Here is a 10,624-nt window from a genome sequence, read left to right as displayed (position 1 = left end):
ATTGTTATTTGTTGCATTTTTTAAATCAAGTTTTTTATTGCCTCATCTTAATTTTCAAAGCATATGCTATTTAATATATTATATTAACTCTCTTAAAGAAATAAGTGTGCTCTCGCTCCTGGGAGCATGCCCGTCCCCTCCACACAGGCACGCACCTCTTAAACTCTGAGGGTCCCCATGAGAGTTGCAACCAGGAGAGCAGAGGACAGCAGGAGCTCATCCCGGGTTAACCAACCCCTTGAGCCCGTCCCCAGGCCCCCTTCATCCTGACTTCCCAGTGAGCCAAAGCAGCCCCACCTATGTTCCCTCTTGTTGCTTCTTCTGTCCTAAGTCCCTCCTTGTTTCACTGTCCCCAGCTTTAATAAATGTACTCACACACACACACTCACTGTATATATAATACATCAAAAAAAGTTCCACAACAGAGCAGACTACGAGCGGTCAGAGTCATGGCAGGACAGGTGTTTAAAAAGTTTCTTTCCCTGCCTGACCTGTGGTGGCGCAGTGGATAAAGCGTCGACCTGGAAATGCTGAGGTCGCCGGTTCGAAACCCTGGGCATGCCTGGTCAAGGCACATATGGGAGTTGATGCTTCCAGCTCCTCCCCCCTGTCTCTCTCTCCTCTCTGTCTCTCTCTGTCCTCTCTAAAGTGAATAAATAAAAGTAAAAAAATAAAATAAATAAAAAAAAAAAAGTTTCTTTCCCTCTTTGGCCAAGTATCCTTTGAAGGGAGTGCTATAGAAACTGTAACCAAAGGAGGCATTATGCTTCCAGAAAAGTCTCAAGGAAAAAGTATCGCAAGCAACAGTAGTAGCTGTTGGAGCGGGCTTCAAAGGAAAGGGTGAAGAGATTCAACTAGTTAGTGTGAATGTTGGAGATAAAGTTCTTATTCCAGAATATGGAGGTACCAAAGTGGTTCTAGATGACAAGTGTTGGGTGGATAAACTGTATTTTGCTCACTTTGTTAAAGATGGCGCTGCTCACGTGGAGGCCGTTGCCCAGGTGAAATTAATGTGTGTTGGGGGCGGGCTGTGGGCAGGCAGAATCCTTGTAGCTTGGGGCTCGATTTTGGGATTAAGCCTTTCCCACCCTTTTTGCTGTAGGGTGATACAATCTCATCATGCCCCAGATAAGTGCCTTTGACTTCCCTATTTTGTATATTGGATTAAAGGTTTTGAATCTATACTATAAAATGGGGGCAGAACGAGAGCTTGCTCTTGGTTCCTGAGATTAGCATGAGAGAGCAGAGAGAGTACAGCAGAGAGCAGAGAGAGGCCACGTGGAGGAGGCCAGGAGAAGCAGCCAAGATGGCGGAGTGTTGAGTGAGAAGCCAGTTTGTGTAGAGTTTGTGCAGGGAGAAGGAAGGAGATGGGGAGCAGAGGTGAATAAGTCTGGTGAGCTAGAAACCTTTGATTCTAAGAAACTCGGATGAGTCAGCTGCTGTGATAGTAGCCAGGGCTACTGGCTTTACATTTGGCATAGTCGGCAGGATTCGGAGATCGGTATGGAGCTGCCACAACCTTTGAATGGTGGAGTAGAGGACTGGCTGCTGTTATGGTTCCCCATGGCTGTCCTTTTGGGGACCATAGGCTGGCTGACTTTTATAGCCATGCGTGAGGAAACTAAGAGCTCTGTGGAAGAGGCTGCCCGGGACCTGCCAACCGAGCAGTGGAAGGAGCTGGAGCAAACATGGGAGAAAGAAATGCTGACCCAGGAGCTGGAGGAAGCACTGGAGGAGGAGGCCGACCAGGTTTGCGAGATTCGCCTGGAAATGGACCAGCTGCTGGAGGAGGACTCACAGGTTTGTGAGTTGCCGATTGCCCTGGAGGTTGTGGAGAGCCAGCAGCGGCAGGAGGCCAGGGCTGAGGCTGAGGCTGAAGCCGGAGCCAGGTCCAGAGCTGTAAGGTCTGCAGAGCAGAAGGCTGCGGCAGCCCGGGGCTTGAGCCTGGCAGTGGGGGCTGATGTTTCCAGTTCCTCTTTGGAGGTTGAGGAGAATTGGGTTGGAGTTGCAATCCGCAGTCTCCAGAAGGTGAAAGCACAGCTAGAAGGAGCACCTACTACGGCTCTGGTAGGTCTGCGATTTTGGGACATAGGGCTGGACATGTTCTCTGGAGCAGAGATTGAAATGCTGACTGCCATTGCCATGTGCCCCTCTTTGGGACAGTGTAAGACCTGCCAGGACGGCAGGAATGAGGGGGGTGGCTGATGCCCTATGTGCGTGGACTGATTTCCTGGACTACGACCGGAGTGGGCATTGGCTCCTTTGTTGAATGGACTTACGGATTTTGGACAATGTGATATACCCTGATGGGGGTGGGGGGCGGCTTTGCTGGAGGCCCTTCCCCTGCCCTGGGAAGCTTTTCCCATGGCTAGAAAGAAGGCCAAGGACATTTTGCGCTTTGGGCAAAGTGCTCAGAGACTCGTGAAATGTACCTTTGTAATTGTTGAAACTGTATGATTTGTGCTGTTGTAATTTGTGTAATGTGCCTAATTTCCTTGCCCAGGGATGCCGGTGATATAGATTGTGGGTAGTAAAGCGAGCATAGGAGTGGATTGTTGGGCGGATAAAATGTATTATGCTCACTTAGTTAAAGATGGCGCTGCTCATGTGGAGGCCATTGCCCAGGTGATATTAATGTGTGTTGGGGACGGGCTGTGGGCAGGCAGAATCCTTATAGCCTGGGGCTTGGTTTTGGGATTAAGCCTTTCCCACCCTTTTTGATGTGGGGTGGTACAATCCCATCATGCCCCAGATAAGTGACTTTGTATTAGAGACTTCCCTATTTTGTATATTGGATTAAAAGTTTGGATTTCTACACTATAAAATAGGGGCAGAACGGGAGCTTGCCCTCTCTTGGTTTCTGAGATTATCATTAGAGGAGAGAGCAGAGAGGAGAGCAGAGAGAGGCCATGTGGAGGAGGCAGGAGAAGCAGCCAAGATGGCGGAGTGTTGAGTGAGAAGCCAGTTTGTGTAGAGTTTGTGCAGGGAGGAGGAAGGAGATGGGGAGCAGAGGTGAATAAGTCTGGTGAGCTAGAAACCTTTGATTCTAGAAAACTCGGATAAGTCAGTAGCTTTGTGAGCACTGAATATGAGTGGGTTTTGAAGCCCAGTATGTATTTTTGCTTGCCCGCTGGGTGCAAGCTAGAATTAAAGCTAATGGCCCACCAGTTCTTGGCTCTGTTGTTTCTTTACTGACTGTCTGAATCCAATGCAAACCTGCATAGGCCAGGCGGCTGCTGTGATAGTAGCCGTGGCTACTGGCTTTACAACAAGGATGTTTCTTATTTAGAGATGGTGATATTCTTGGAAAGTATGTAGACTGAAATAAATCACTATTGAAATGGCATCGTGTGAAGCTACCCATTCCACTAAAGCTCTGAAATCTTTCATCATGTAAATAATTCCTGTTGTCACTTTTATAATAAACTAATGATATCCAAAAAAAGTTCAACAATAGATATCTTTTATTATTATTATTATTAATTTTAATGGGGTGACATTGATAAATCAGGGTACATATGTTCAGAGAAAACATCTCCAGGTTATTTTGACATCTGAATATGTTGCATACCCATCACCCAAAGTCAAATTGTCTTCTGTCACCTATCTGGTTTTCTTTGTGCCCCCCCCCCCCATAACCACCACCCTCTTGTCCTGTCTCTGAGTCTCATTTTTATGTCCCACCTATGTATGGAATCATATAGTTCATAGTAAAAAAGGGAGGGAGAGGTAGATAGACAGACTCCCGCATGAGCCCGACCTGGATCCACCCAGCATGCCCACCAGGGGGCGATGCTTAGCCCCTCTGGGGCATTGCTCCCCTGCAATCAGAGCCATTCTAGTGCCTGAGGTGGAGGCCACAGAACCGTCCTCAGTGCCTGGGTTAACTTTGCTCCACTGGAGCCTTGGCTGTGGGAGGGGAAGAGAGAGATAGAGAGAAAGGAGAGAGAGAAGGGTGGAGATGCAGATGGGTGCTTCTTCTGTGTGCCTTGGCCAGGAATCAAACCTGGGACTTCCACATGCCAGGCCAACGCTCTACTGCTGAGCCAACCGGCCAGGGCAATAGATATCTTTTTTATGAATGGGTGATGCTGGATTTGTTTCAATCTCTCTAAGTTGGGTTTCCTATAATGGTCTCTGTATAAATTAATTCTCTATCCATCAGGGAGGGTGCTGCATGGAATAGACATAGTTATGTGGCAATGTCTGCAGCCTTCTTCCCTTTCCCAGACAACCTAAAATAATACTTTGATGGCCTGTCCAATGTCCTCTCCTCTTCCTCCCCCTAAGAAGGGGAAAGTGGTTTTATTCTGTTTTTAATCACTGAGATAAGGATTGAATCATTGTACATAATCAAGAGATAGAAAGAAGAGAGGGAGTGAGGAGAAGTAAGACGTAAGTGTGGGACTCTGTTTGGAAACAGGCCTGGGACTTGTGGAGAGAGATGCTTGAGAATAAATGCAGTCGATATACATAAAATGGGAGGAGAAGAAAGGAGATTTCATAAATGTTGTGCGCCCCAACTTGCCTTCTCTTTTTGGTTTCCAAGAACCTCAAATAAAGAACGTGAGTCTTTGAAAGTCCTTTTACGCTGGACTTTTTTGTTCTTTGACTACCATACCACTGTGAGACTGAGCCATGTGGTCTGGTTTTATATAGGTTATATGTGACAAATACTCCCATATCCCCTCCATTCCTACCACATTGTTCCAATTCAGAGGCTCAATATTATGATCATGATACTGGCTCTCCTGAAGCTGATCGCAGTCTTCTGGATGGGGCTTCTATAAATCTGGACATAACTTATCTCTACTTTAATTAATCTAATGAGTCTAAGAAAAACTGTTTCATTACCACAAATGAAAAGTTTTCTAATCAGAGTTTATTTAGGCAGTAAGGATGTATGGAACTGACTCCAAGTGTATTGACTAGAATACTATTTTTCAGATAAGCTTCAAAATATTTCAGGTTTGCTCCATGCTCCTGTCTGGAAATCCCATGAAGACCACACCTGTCTGGTACTAAGTAGGCAAAATAATTTTTTGGAGGGAATGGTGATTTTGTTGGTGTCTTTTCAAATGTGTGCCTTTTTCTAAATTAGAGAAATACCCACTGCCTTCTATGCACTGTCTCGGGTGTGGTGCTGTATTTATTTATAGCAGAAATATTTTTAGCAATTTTTTTCCCCTGTGTGTTTTATTAGAGATGTTGTTTATAGTATTTATCAGGCTCAAAAATGCCCCTTAGGTAATGTCCACCAGCTTAACCTGTCGAGAGCACTCAGGAGACAGGCTGTGCTTCTTTGAACTGGAAACCTCAGAGCTGGGCTTCTCTCTCATCCTTGCAGACATGAAGAGCTCTTCATTTGGGGACAACTGACTCACCCTTTATATTCATCTGGTTTTTCTTCTTTCTCACTCTTCAGGTGTTTCTCACCCCAGCAAGAAGTTTGTAAAAGACAAGTTTTAAGAGATTAGCAAACTGGAGGCTTATTTTTGGTGTTTAGAGTATCCCTAGTTCTTTTTGGAACAGAAAATCGAAACTTACCCATATTTCTTAACTTTCTCTTATCTCCTGTTTTAATCATTTAAATGATTTTTGTCCACACAAGGCCTCATGCTCCAATTCTCTGGCTTTCTCCATTGCCTGAAGCACTTTTTGCCTTGCTTCCTTCCCAATAAATTACCTGGACCTTGAAATATAGCTGGGGTTATGCTCAATTTCTACCAGTCCTCCAAAGGCCACCTGACCTAGGAGGAGTCCCCTGATGACCTGGGTGGAAGGGAGTGTGTGCTCTCCTCGGAGCTTCTTGGTTAGTTACCCTATATTTTTGTATATGGCTACTTTCCCTCCAAGTTCTTGGCTCCTCCCACTGGGAAGCAACATCCAGAGTTAAAGGTAGATGTTGACTTTGGTAGGAGCCAGACTGTGAGCTTCTGCTGAAGTCATTTGAGGCGTGACGGCCTGAAGAACCAAATCAAGCCAGAGTCCATAGGAAGTGTGAAGGCCAGACCAGGGTGCACACGAATGGATGTGAAATCTAAGGGGTTCTAAGGCAGAAATCTGAGTCAGGGCCTCAGAACCCAGAATTTGGAGTTTGGGAGATAAGATTAAAGTGAAAGAAGATGGGGGTCAAGGCTAGGGTGGGAGGAAGAAAAACGTCCAGGAGAGTTTTTGGAAACATAGCTATCGTGTGTTTGACTCCGGTTGGGCACAGTGTGTGGGGTAGGCATATCTGAAAGGCAAACACATCATTTGTCAAGTAAATGAATGAGTAAGCATTTGTAAAGATGCTTCCTGTTTGAAGAACAGGCAGGATGTTTGAGTGTCAGAGTAAAAGTGTCCAGTGTTAGCTAGGATTTGTTGGTCAGGAGAATGTATATTTCCGTGTGTCTCCACAGGGCATTTTGGGTTTTTGCTCGTCTTCCACTACTCCAGTCAATATACAGTTGAAATTTTATCTTCTGTTCAATCAACAAATTCCAAGTTCAGTCAGGTATAGCTTCACTGAGAAATAATCAATGCATAATTCTCTACCAGTCAGAGTTCAAAGAAAGATGCAGAGCCACTGTGAGTGACATAGACCACAGGTACAGGGGCCCTACTTTTGCACTTGTGTGAGTTGGAGGAGGTGGTCTGTGGATACTGTTGGCCCTGAATCTAGTGTTGAGCCTGGGCTCGCTGTGGGTCAACCAGATGGGCCATTGAGAAGTATGTAGTTGGGAGTGGATAAGAACAAGGACAAACAGACACTACAAAGACAAATTGGACCCTGTATTTCCCTCTCATCAACTCCAATCTCGATTCTGCATGACCTGCAGGAGAAGCTGATGCTCTTTGCCATGGAACTACACTTGCATCTGGCCTAGGACTCAGAGAGACTGATGGACGAGATCTGGCAGGAGCTGGAGGAACTGTGGCCTGGGTGCTGTTCTCAGGATAACAAACCAGGCCAGCAGGTCAGTGACAATATTCCCCAGCTGCCACAGCACCTGATGCCCTGCAAGCGCCTTCAGGAAGTAAAATGTGGCTGCTTCTTCACTTCCATCTTCCAAATCTGATGCACAAATCTTGGCCACATCTTTTGTGGCCAAGGCTAACCTGGAATTCTACAGGGAAGAAAATTCTTAGAAACATAGTTACAGTTTATCTCAGTTCATACGGTACAAAGCCACCACAGTCTCTCCCTTGTCAACTTGGCAATCACACACCCTTCTTTCACGTATGTTTAACTTCCAAACAAAGACAATAGCAACACTGTGCTTTTGCTTAACATGATGCAATTATTCTTGTACTACCTAAAACATGCTATCCTCTCCTGCCAAGAGGTTCTAGAGTCTTTGTATCTATCTTTAGGTGATGTTAATTCTTCTCTTAACTAAGTCAGTCACCCCCTGCCACTCTGTAACTTAAATACTGAGGTATAAATGTAATTATCATGAACACATCTAATGTTAGATGGGAGAGGAATGAAAGAGGGTAATTATCTTCTTTAGACCATCAAAAATTTTTGACAGAGCCAGACTTGGTAAAACCTTATTTTGAATGAGTATGAATGTGCTAAGCTGATGATTTAGTTCTTGGGTTTTAAATAGGCTATTTCATAGTTTTTAACGCTGTCAAATTTATCCTCAGAGGAGTGGGACTTCCCACCAGGCTCAGACTGTGCTTCTGCAGTTTTGCCCAGTCATGTCTGATGAATGTGTGCAGCAAACCCTTGGGCAGCTGTTTACTTAAAGGAATAGAAAACTATGAAGAAGAGAAGAAGCTTTGATTAGAGGCCCCTGGGGCGAGAGTTTAAGAGATATGGAGGAAGGGCGGTATGTGTGTGATCAGCTCAGCTCCAGGGCTTATCTCTGACTCCAAAGATAAGGGAACTGCCATCAGACCCAGGAAAGGTTTATGAAGGCAGGTACAATGCTGCTTTGGGACCAAAGTGACAGAGTGGGACAGTTGGGGAGTAGGCAATCTCTCTAGTTCTTAGGGATCATCCTGGGTAAATGACACACATCACAGCCTATAAAGCCAGTAGCCAGGGCTACCATCACAGCCGCCTGGCCCATGCAGGTTTGCATTGGATTTGGACAGTAGGCAAAGAAACAACGGAGCCAAAAACTGGTGGGCCATCATCTTTAATCCTAGCTTGCACCCAGCGGGCAAGTAAAAACACACACTGGGCTCCAAAACCCACTCACATTCAGTGCTCACAAAGCTACTGATTTATCTGAGTTTCCTAGAATCAAAGGTTTCTAGCTCACCAGACTTATTCACCTCTGCTCCCCATCTCCTTCCTTCTCCCTGCACGAACTCTGCACAAACTGGCTTCTCACTCAACACTCCACCATCTTGGCTGCTTCTCCAGGCCTCCTCCATGTGGCCTTTCTCTACTCTCTGCTCTCTAATGCTAATCTCAGGAACCGAGAGAGCAAGCTTCCATTCTGCCCCCATTTTATAGTGTAGAAATCAAAACCTTTAATCCAATATACAAAATAGGGAAGTCTCTAATACAAAGTCACTTATCTGAGTCATGATGGGATTGTATCACCCCACATCAAAAAGGGTGGGAAAGGTTTAGTCCTAAAACCAAGCCCCAGGCTACAAGCATCTTGCCTGCCCACAGCCTGCCCCCAACACACATTAATATCACCTGGGCAACAGGCTTCCATGTGGGCAGTGCCATCTTTAACAAAGTGAACATAATATATTTTATCTGCCCAACACAGCCACATTTGGCTTATCCAAAGGTTGTCAGCCTTGGGGAATCCTGTAGGCAACCTTGTGGGCAATAGGGCCTGGGCTCGGGCACAGCGATGGCAGAGGGGCAGCACTGGGCCTCCCCCAGGGGCCCATAGAAGCTACAGCATCAAGCAGGCTGGAGTGGGAAAACATGTCTGAGATGTCTCTCTGAGACATTCCCTGGGGACTCAAAACTGAGTAGGGAACTGGGGTTGGGGATGATGTAAGATGGGGTAGCTGAAGGGTCTTTGTGGGGATGGAACAGAGTGTATTTTGGTCGTGGTGGTGATTATATGAGTCTGCACATATGATAAATTGTGCACACACACGAGTACATTTAAAACTAGTGGAATCTGTGGATTGTACCCAATATCAATGTCCTGGTTTTGTACAAGATCTTATGAGGCCCTTTCCGAAATACTTTTGCAATTTCATATGAATCTATAATTATTTCAAAGTAAAAACTATATTGCCTGACCAGGCAGTGGCGCAGTGAATAGAGCATCGGACTGGGATGTGGAGGACCCAGGTTCGAGACCTCGAGGTCGACAGCTTGGGCACAAGCTCATCTGGCTTGAGCAAAGCTCACCAGCTTGGACCCAAGGTGGCTGGCTCAAGCAAGAGGTTACTCAGTCTGCTGAAGGCCCACGGTCAAGGCATATATGAGAAAGCAATCAATGAACAACTAAGGTGTTGCAACAAAAAACTGATGATTGATGCTTCTCATCTCTCTCCTTCCTGTCTGTCTGTCCCTATCTATCCCTCTCTCTGTCTCTGTAAAAAAAAAAAAAGAAGAATAAAAAAACAACTAAAAGTGATGCAGCTACGAGTTGATGCTTCTCATCTCTTTCTCTCTCTCTCTCTCTCTCTCTCAAAAAAAAAAAAAAAAACTATATTTAAAAAATCCAGAGGAAATCATTTATCAGAATCTTTAGGTCTGGCCTGACCAGGCAGTAACACAGTGGATAGAGCACCGGACTGAGATGCGGAGGACCCAGGTTCAAAATCCCAAGGTCACCAGCTTGAGCCCAAGGTCACTGGCTTGAGCAAGGGGTCACTAGGTCTGTTGTAGCCCCCTCCCCCCCATCAAGGCACATATGAGAAAGCAATCAGTGAAAAACTAAGGTGCCACAACAAAGAATTGATGCTTCTCGTCTCTCTCCCTTCCTGTCTGTCTGTCCCTATTTGTCCCTCTCTCTGTCTCTGTCACACACACACACACACACACACACACACACACACACACACACATGAATCGTTAGGTTTAGACATGGCATCAGTGGTTTATTGTTTTTTTTAAGTTTACCAGATGAATCTTAACTGAACTAGGATTGAGAATCGTCACTTAATCTGAAACCCTGGGGGTCAGATTTTTAAATTTCAGTAAAATATTTAATTTTAGTAAAAAAATTAGAAAAATATACCATGTATTATGTAACATTTCTGGGTGGTTCTGGGGCAGCACTCTGTAATCGTGCATATTAATATTTCTTCAGAAAAATATATGAATATCCACACCAACTGAGATAAGTAAAAACTGGTAGACTTTGAAGACAGTATCTAGTTCTTTCCTGTGGGCTGGTGGAGGGCAAGGAAGCTGTACCACTATAATTTGGACCAAATTGTTAATTGACACTTCACAGGTTGTTATGAGACCTGAGGATATCTGGGAACAAATGACAGAAGGACATACAGATTTATATATGTCCACAATAAAGTGGGGAATAATTAGAAATAATATAAATATACAACTATGTGAAAATAGTTATGTAAATTATATTATAGATTTATTGTAGAATACCATACATGTATAAACATTGTGTTTTAAAAGAATAATAATATAGAAAATTCTCATATAATAGTCAGTAAAAATGGGTTTGTTTTGATA

General features: G+C 44.7%; 1 pseudogene; it reads left to right on the top strand.

Annotated features, from left to right (window-relative positions):
• Nucleotides 1-449: 449 nt before the first annotated feature.
• On the top strand, nt 450-3,323 carry LOC136316315 (10 kDa heat shock protein, mitochondrial-like; annotated as a pseudogene).
• The last annotated feature ends 7,301 nt before the right edge of the window (nt 3,324-10,624 follow it).

Source organism: Saccopteryx bilineata, chromosome 12, assembly GCF_036850765.1.
Source record: "Saccopteryx bilineata isolate mSacBil1 chromosome 12, mSacBil1_pri_phased_curated, whole genome shotgun sequence".
Taxonomy (NCBI): Eukaryota; Metazoa; Chordata; class Mammalia; order Chiroptera; family Emballonuridae; genus Saccopteryx; species Saccopteryx bilineata.
Note: the sequence above shows the minus strand (reverse complement) of the source record. Positions and strands in the feature narration are given on the sequence as shown.